Genomic DNA, 7,631 nt, shown 5'->3' with positions numbered 1-7,631 from the left:
TGGCACTATCTATGCCCGACCATGGCACTTATTTCTATCTGACGCTCTATTGATCTGCATTTCTTTTCCTGGCTGTTTTCTTCTTCTTCTTCTTCTTCTGTTTCTTTTTCTTCTTCTTCTTCATCTTCTTCATCTTCTTTTTTTTTCTTTTCTTTTCTTATTCATTTTCATTTTCGTTTTGTTGCTGTCGTTTTTGTTTTGTGTTCTTCTTTCTCCTGCCTCTTCTCCTTATTCTTAATATATATTTTTTTTCTTGTCCTCATTTTCCTCTATTCATTCTTCTCCTCCTTGTTTATATCCATGATTTTTACGCTTTGATTATTCTTCAATTATTCATTTTCCAAATCTTTTGCCTCCATACTTCTACTATACATATATACATTTACACAGGCCATACAAACACACACACACACACACACACACACACACACTCACCCCCCCCCCACACACACAGATAAATTCATGCAACGATAGACGTAACGAAGACAATATATCTCCGTGACGACCCGTACCTAACAAAGGAATGTCATATGATAAACATTAAACAAAACAAAAGAGAAAAAAAAAGAGAGGCAGACAAAAAAGAGGTGAGTGGCTGGGTCGACATATGGCACTGTGGCGTGCCAGCGTCTGCCTCTGGGATGCCAAAATTGTGCCAATAATTCCACAAGCTTGGAGACAACCGGGGCCTTCTGTGTTCTGCCTGGCATTCTCACTCTGCCTGTCTGTCTCGCTTGTCTCTACACTCCTCCTCTCGGTGTCTTGTCTATCTTCTGGCAATCTTTCTGTTGTCCTGCCCCCCCAGCCCCTGTTTCGCCCCCCCCCCCCTTTCCCCCCCCGTTGCCTTGCCGCCTGCCGCCCCCCCCCCCACTACCCTCCCCCCTCGCTATCTATTCTATCATATCTAGTTAAAATCCTTATCTAATCGACTTATCTATCTATCTCTATATATTTACCTCCCTTCCTCCCTTTTCCATTCCGTCTCTGTCTCCCCTTCCCCCACCCTCCTCCCCTCCTTTTCCTACCCCTACTTTCTACTCTAAAACTAAAATTTAAGGAACTTTCTCCTTACGTTTCTCCCTCTCCTCCTTTCCTATCTCTCTCTCACTCTCTCTCTTCTTCTCTTCTCCTCTCGTCCTCCTCTCTCTCTCTCTTCTCTCTCCTCTCTCTTCCTCCGCTCTCTTCTACCTTCTCCCCTCTCCTCCAATCCTCTCCTATCTTCCTTCCTCTCTCCCTCACTCTTCTCTCGCTCTTCTGTCTCTTCCTATCCTTCATCTCTCACTCTCTCTCTCTCTCCTCTTCTCTCTCTCTCGCACTCCCTCTCTTCCACTTCTCTCTCTGCCTCTCTCTCTCTCTCTCTCTCTCTCCTCGTCCCCTCTCCTCCTCTCTCTCCTGCTCTCTTCTCTCACCACTCTTCTCTCGACCGTCCTCCTCTCTCTCCGTCAGTCCACCCCCCTCTCTCTCTCCTCTTTCTCACTCACTGTCCTCTTAATATTTCTTCTCTCTCTCAACTCTCTCTCTCTCTCCCTCTCCTGTGAGTTAATGCTCTCTCCCTCTCTCTCTCCCTCCTCTCTCTCTCTCTCCTCCCTCCTACTCTCCTCCCTTCCTCTCTCTCCTCTCCTCTCTTCCACTCCCTCCTCTCCTCTCTCGCCCCTCTCCCTCTCTCTCTCTCCTCTCCTCCTCTCTCTCCCTCTCCTGTCTCCTCTTTTCTCTCCTCTCTCTTCCCCTCTATCTCTCTCCCTCCTCTCTCTCCTCTCACTCCTCTCTCACTCCTCCCTCTCTCCATCTCTCTCCTCCTCCTCTCTCTCTCTCTCTCTCTCTTACTCTTTCGTTCTCTCTGTATGTTATTGCACCATCCTGCAAAAGGAAGAAAAAACAATGCATCCCATGTTAACGTCAAAGCGTTTTCTTTCTCTCACTTTTCCCTCCTTCGCTTCTAAGTCTTCATTCCTATTCCCTTTTCTCTCCCTCTTCTTTATTTGATTTTCTCTCCCCATTTTCTTTCGTCTTTGCTTCGTGTCTGTTATTCTCTTTCTAGTCATTTCACTCTTTGTTCTGTCTCTCTCTCTCTACATGTTAATTCATTTTTCTTTTGGGTCTTTTTTTGTTTTGTTTACTTTATTCATTTCTTTTTACCGTTTATTTGTGTGTGTGTGTGTGTGTGTGTGTGTGTGTGTGTGTGTGTGCCTTTCCTTTTTATCGTTTAAATATTTTCTTACTCTGTATTATTTTTATTTGCTTTTGACTCTCTTTCTGTATTCTCTTTACTTCCCTCCTCTATTCCTTCGACTTTCTCTCTCTCTCCTCCCCCCCCTCTCTCTCTCTATCTGTCTGTCTCTCCATCCTTCTATCCCTCCCTCCCTTTCCCCCGTTCCCCTATCGTGTCCTCGTCCCTGTCCCTTTCCCTCCTTCTCTCTCTCCTTCTCTCCCTCCTTCCCTTTCCCCCGTTCCCCTATCTTTTCCTCGTCCCTGTCCCTGTCCCTTTCCCTCCTTCCCATCCTCCCTCCATCCCCCCCTTCTTAAAAAATCCCCTCCCCACCTCCTCTCCCTCCTCGTCCCTTCACTCCCTATCCGCTTCCTCTCTCCTTCTCTTTCTTCCCCCGATTTGCATTTTCCTCTCTTTCCCCCGTTTTTTTTTTATTCCCCTATCTTTTCCTCGTCCCTATCCCTTTCCCTCCCTCCCTCCCTTCCTCCCTCCCTTTCCCTCCTTCCCTCTCTCCTTCTCTCCCTCCTTCCCTCTCTCCCTCCCTCCTTTTCCCTCCCTCCCCCTCTCCTTCTCTCCCTCCCTCCCTCCCTCCCTCCATCCGCAAACACTCACCTCTGCGACCCTCCACCTCCTCCGTTCTTTCTGAGAATCATGAAAAAGATATTAGACTCCCTCCTTCCTTCCGTTTGCATACGTCGACGATGAAATTTTTTAGAATTTTGCGTGAATATTTTAATGGCTGGCGCTGTAGACTCCTTGTATGCGGGCTCGTGTGTGTGTGTGTGTGTGTGTGTGTGTGGGAGGGTGGTGTCTTGTGTCTGTGTGTGTGGGTGTGTGTGTGGGTGGGTGTGTGTATGTTTGTAAAGAGAGGGAGAGAAAGAGAGAGAGAAAAAGAAAGAAGGTGAATCAGAGAGAAAGAGAGAGAGAGAGAGAGAGAGAGAGATGGAGAGACAGAGATGAAGCGGATGAGAAAGACAAAGGTGGAGAGACAGAGAGAAAGAAAGAGAGGGAGAGAGGAAGAGACAGAGAAAGAAAGAGAGAGAGAGAGAGAGAAAGAGAAAGAAAGAGAGAGAGAGAGAGAGAGAGAGAGAGAGATAAAGAGAGAGATAAAGACAAAGATGGAGAGATACAGAGAGAAAGTTAAGTTAGCCATTTTCAAAATCTCCAATTTCGTTCGCGCAGTAAGAGACAGGGAAAGTAGCTGCAGAGCACTCAGGGGAGAGGGTGGGGGGGTGAATGGTGGGAAGAAGTCGAGAGGTTTAGGGGGGGGGTGGGGGTAAGGGGAATGTATAGTCCGGTACGCCAGTCCCGATCCGCTTGAGTTCCAGCCGTATTTCTATTTTTGTTGTCTTGTCCCCCCACCCTCCTCCCCCTCCCCCTCTACCCACCCCCCCCCTCCCCCCTCCCCAAACTACGGTCGGGTTTGCACATAAGGTGGTGGGGAAAATGACACTCACGCATATTCACGCACGCTGAAAGAAGTCCACGTACGCCTTTTCTCTTTCTTTCTCTCTCTCTCTCTCTCTCTCTCTCTCTCTCTCTCTCTCTCTCTCTCTCTCTATTTCTCTCTCTCTCTCTCTCTCTCTCTCTCTCTCTCTCTCTCTCTCTCTCTCTCTCTCTCTATTTCTCTCTCTCTCTTTCTCTCTCTCTCTCTCTCTTTCTCTCTCTATCTCTTTCTCACACTCTATTTCACACACCCACACATTCACACACACACATCCACACACACACACACACACACACACACACACACACACACATCCACACACACACACATCACCCCCTCCCCCCTCCCCCACACACACACGACCCAAAGCTTTAACCTCGTGTGCGAAAACCCGTTACGGAGACTAGCATATTGTCCATGGCCCGGTCTAACGGGGTTGTTAAGCTTTTACCAAATTGAGAAAGTTTTCCTGTTTGGGGTGTTGTAGCTGAGAAAAGTTGTGTTTTATTCCGATTGTCTTTGCGAAAGGGGGGTGGGGGTTTTGGGGGGGTTGTGGGGGTTGTGGGGGGTTGTGGGGGTTGTGTGGGGTTTTTGGGAAGGGGGATAATGGGTAGGGGTATGTGGTAGAGGTGGGTTGTGTTAGGTAAGGAGTGAGGGTTGGGGGGTTGAAGGTAAGACAGGGGGAGGAGCTATGGGGGGAGGGGTGGAGGGAGGGGTTAGGGGCAGGAGGAGCGAACTGCAAGAAATCAGCATGCTTGTGGTGCAACTTTGCGCAAGAAATGTATATACCTTACGTCACGGATGGAGAAAGTGTGTGTAGGGGTGGGGGGGCGAACAAGCAAGCAAGCAAGCACCTTCTTTTGAAGGGAGAAGGGGTGTAGATTAATCATCTCGGATCTAATATATTAATTGAGTTAATACATCTATTTATTATTTATCTTGATATATTTTCAATTTGATGAAATAAAATTTATCTTTTCGTTTGGAATATATTATGGATTCACATTTCTCTCTTTTATTTACAGGTATGACTCGTTATGATGTCCCCAAAGGTTTTCACATTTTATTCAATGGTGAGTACCTAAAAAAAAACTTTAGATACCCCCCTAATAAAAAAAAACTCCCCCTTTTTACAAAAAAATAAAAATAAAATAAATAAATAAATAAACATTCAATCTATACCAATCCAAAATGTCAGAAATAAAACATTTTTCATCCGTGAAATACCGGAAATACACCTGTTCCTAGTACAGATACAGCGATAAAAAAAAAAAAAAACTAGAGTGTTAAAATAAAAAGCTAAAAAAAAAAAATCGAAAATAAAAGGTTTGAGAAAAAAAGGCAAATTTCCCCATGACAGACTGGCCGCATGTCACAGGCGAGGGCGCAGCAGAAGGCTTTTGTCATAGCGGGAAAAAGGTCTCCATTAACGCCCTTGCTATCGGTCTTACTGTAGACTGTGACAGATTACCGTACTAAACAATGGTTGCGTGGTTTTTGTTTTTTTCCTTTTTCTTTTTCTTTTTCTGTTTCATCTCTTCTTTTTTTTTTTGGGGGGGAGAAGGGGGTCTCTTTTTCTTTTGCTTTCCCTTTCTGTCTCTTTTTCTTCTCTTCTTTCTCTCTCTCTTTCTTCTCTTTCTGTTTCTTTCTGTTTCTTCTTTTTCTTCTTCTTCTTCTTCTTCTTTCTCTTCTCTCTCTCTCTCCCCTCCTCTATCCTCTCCTGCATCGTCACCCCCCTCTCAACTCTCTCTCTCTCCCCTCTATCTCGCTCCTCCTCTTTCCTCCTCTCCTCTCCTCCCCTCTCCTCTCTCCATCGCCTCGCCCGTCTATCACTCTCTCTCTCTCTCTCTCTCTCTTTCTTTCTCTCTCCCTCTATTTATCTCCCTTTACCACTCACTATCTCTTCGTTCTAGCTTTCCTCCACGCCCATTTCTATATATGTCCAACCCCTTCGTTCGGTGCTTCACCACCCTCCCCTTCCCCTCCTTTACCCGTCCCTCAGCCTCCTCCTCTCTTCCTCCATCCCTTGTCTCCATCCATCACTATCTCTCGCCGCTTCCTGTGTCTCCAGCCCCCCTCGCCATATTTTCTTCCGTTCCTCGAATTTTCTTCCTTTCTTTTTCTTTTTTTTTTTTTTTTTTTTCTTTTCGCCTTTTTCTTTCTTTTAACCCTCTTTTTTCTTTCTTCTTAACTAATCTCTCTCTCTCTCTCTCCCTCCTCTCTCTCCTCTCTCTCACTTCCCTGTCTCCCGTCCACTCCTCCCCCTCATTGCCTCTGGTCCCTCGGTTCTCTCTCTCTCTCTCTCCTTCTTAATCCCTCTCTCTTTTTTGCTATCTTACTCTCATTGACAAATACGCGCAAACATATACACTCGCACACTCGCACAAACTCACACACACACAATCTTTCCTCTATGGCTCTCCAGACTGTTTCATTCATATTCTCTCTAACTTCTCCTGTTTTCCTTCACTCATCACACCACCCCACCCCACTACACTTCCACCTTCCTTGTACTTCTCGGTCCCCCCCCCCATCCCCTCCCCCTTTTCCCCTCCTCCCCTTTCCTTCTCCCATTCCCCTTCTGGCCGTTCCCCTTTACAGTCCCCTCTTTTCCTCCCCCTATTTGTTTTCCCCACCCTCCCCTCCCTATTCGTTCTATTTTCGTCCTCTGAGGCTATGTTTACACCTGTTTCAACGGAGGTTACCCTGTTTTTTCCTTTCTTCTTGTTTTCTCTTTTTCTTCTTTCCTTTTTTCTCCTTTCCCTTTTCCTTTTTTCTTTCTTTTTTCCCTTTTTCTTTTTTTTTTCTTTCTTTCCCTCTCCCCTTTCCCCTCCTTCCTTCTCCCCCTTTTTTCTTTCTTTCTTTTTCCCCTTTCTCTTCCCCTTTGTTTCCCCTTTCTGTTTTCCCGTTTTCTTTCCTCTTCCTTTCGCTTTCTCCTTGTTTTTTCTTTCTTCCTTTTCTTTTTATTTCTCTTTTTTTTCCCCACTCCCCTGCTTTACATCAACCTGCTAAACAGGTCCCCCTGCTTTGCCTGTTTCCTGCTTACGTTCTCCTCTGGTGTAAATTTGTTTCTTCTTTTTCTTTCGACTAGCGTTTCTTCTCTCCCCAAACCGCCCCTTCCTCTACACCTCCCCATCATTCCCGACTCGTTCTGCATTCCTTTTTCTTCTTCTTCTTCCTCTTCTTCTTCTTCTTCTTCTTCTTCTTCTTCTTCTTCTGCTCTCTCTATTTCCTACCTCTTCCTCTCCCTTTTCTTCTTCTTCTTCGCCCTCCCCATCATTCCCGACTCGTTCTGCATTCCATTTTGTTTTCTTCTTATTCTTCTTCTTCTCTCTCTTTCTCTCTATTTCCTACTTTTCCTCCCCCTTTTCTTCTTCTTCTTCGCCCTCCCCGTCATTCCCGATTCGTTCTGCATTCCATTGTTTTCTTCTTCTTCTCTCTCTCTCTATTTCCTACCTCTTCCTCTCCCTCTTCTTCTTCTTCTTCGCCCTCCCCGTCATTCCCGATTCGTTCTGCATTCCATTTTCTTCTTCTTCTTCTTCTCTTTCTATTTTCTACCCCTTCCTCCCCCTCTTCTTCTTCTTCTTCGCCCTCCCCATCATTCCCGACTCGTTCTGCATTCCATTTTCTCTCTCTCTCTCTCTCTATTTCCTACCTCTTCTTCCCCCTCTTCTTCTTCTTCTTCCGCCTCCCCATCATTCCCGATTCGTTCTACATTCCATTTTTTTTTCTTCTCTCTTTCTCTATTTCCTACCTCTACCTCCTCCTCCTCTTCCTCTTCTTCTTCTTCTTCTTCTTCTATACATTCTTTTTTTCTATACAATAGCATTTGCCTCCAGTTTTGATGTGTCTGTCTGATTTTGTCGCCTTTTTGACGAACCACCATTACGTCATTCAAGATGAATTGGGGGATAGGCCTTTGTATGAATCAAATACATGCACTGTTAATGCATATGCCAATATTTACAAACATGTGTG

Source organism: Penaeus japonicus, unplaced genomic scaffold (genome assembly GCF_977035675.1).
Source record: "Penaeus japonicus unplaced genomic scaffold, GWHDUDI00000001_assembly GWHDUDI00000023, whole genome shotgun sequence".
NCBI classification, from domain to species: Eukaryota; Metazoa; Arthropoda; class Malacostraca; order Decapoda; family Penaeidae; genus Penaeus; species Penaeus japonicus.
The sequence above is the reverse complement of the archived record's forward strand: the minus strand, read 5'-3'. Positions refer to the sequence as shown.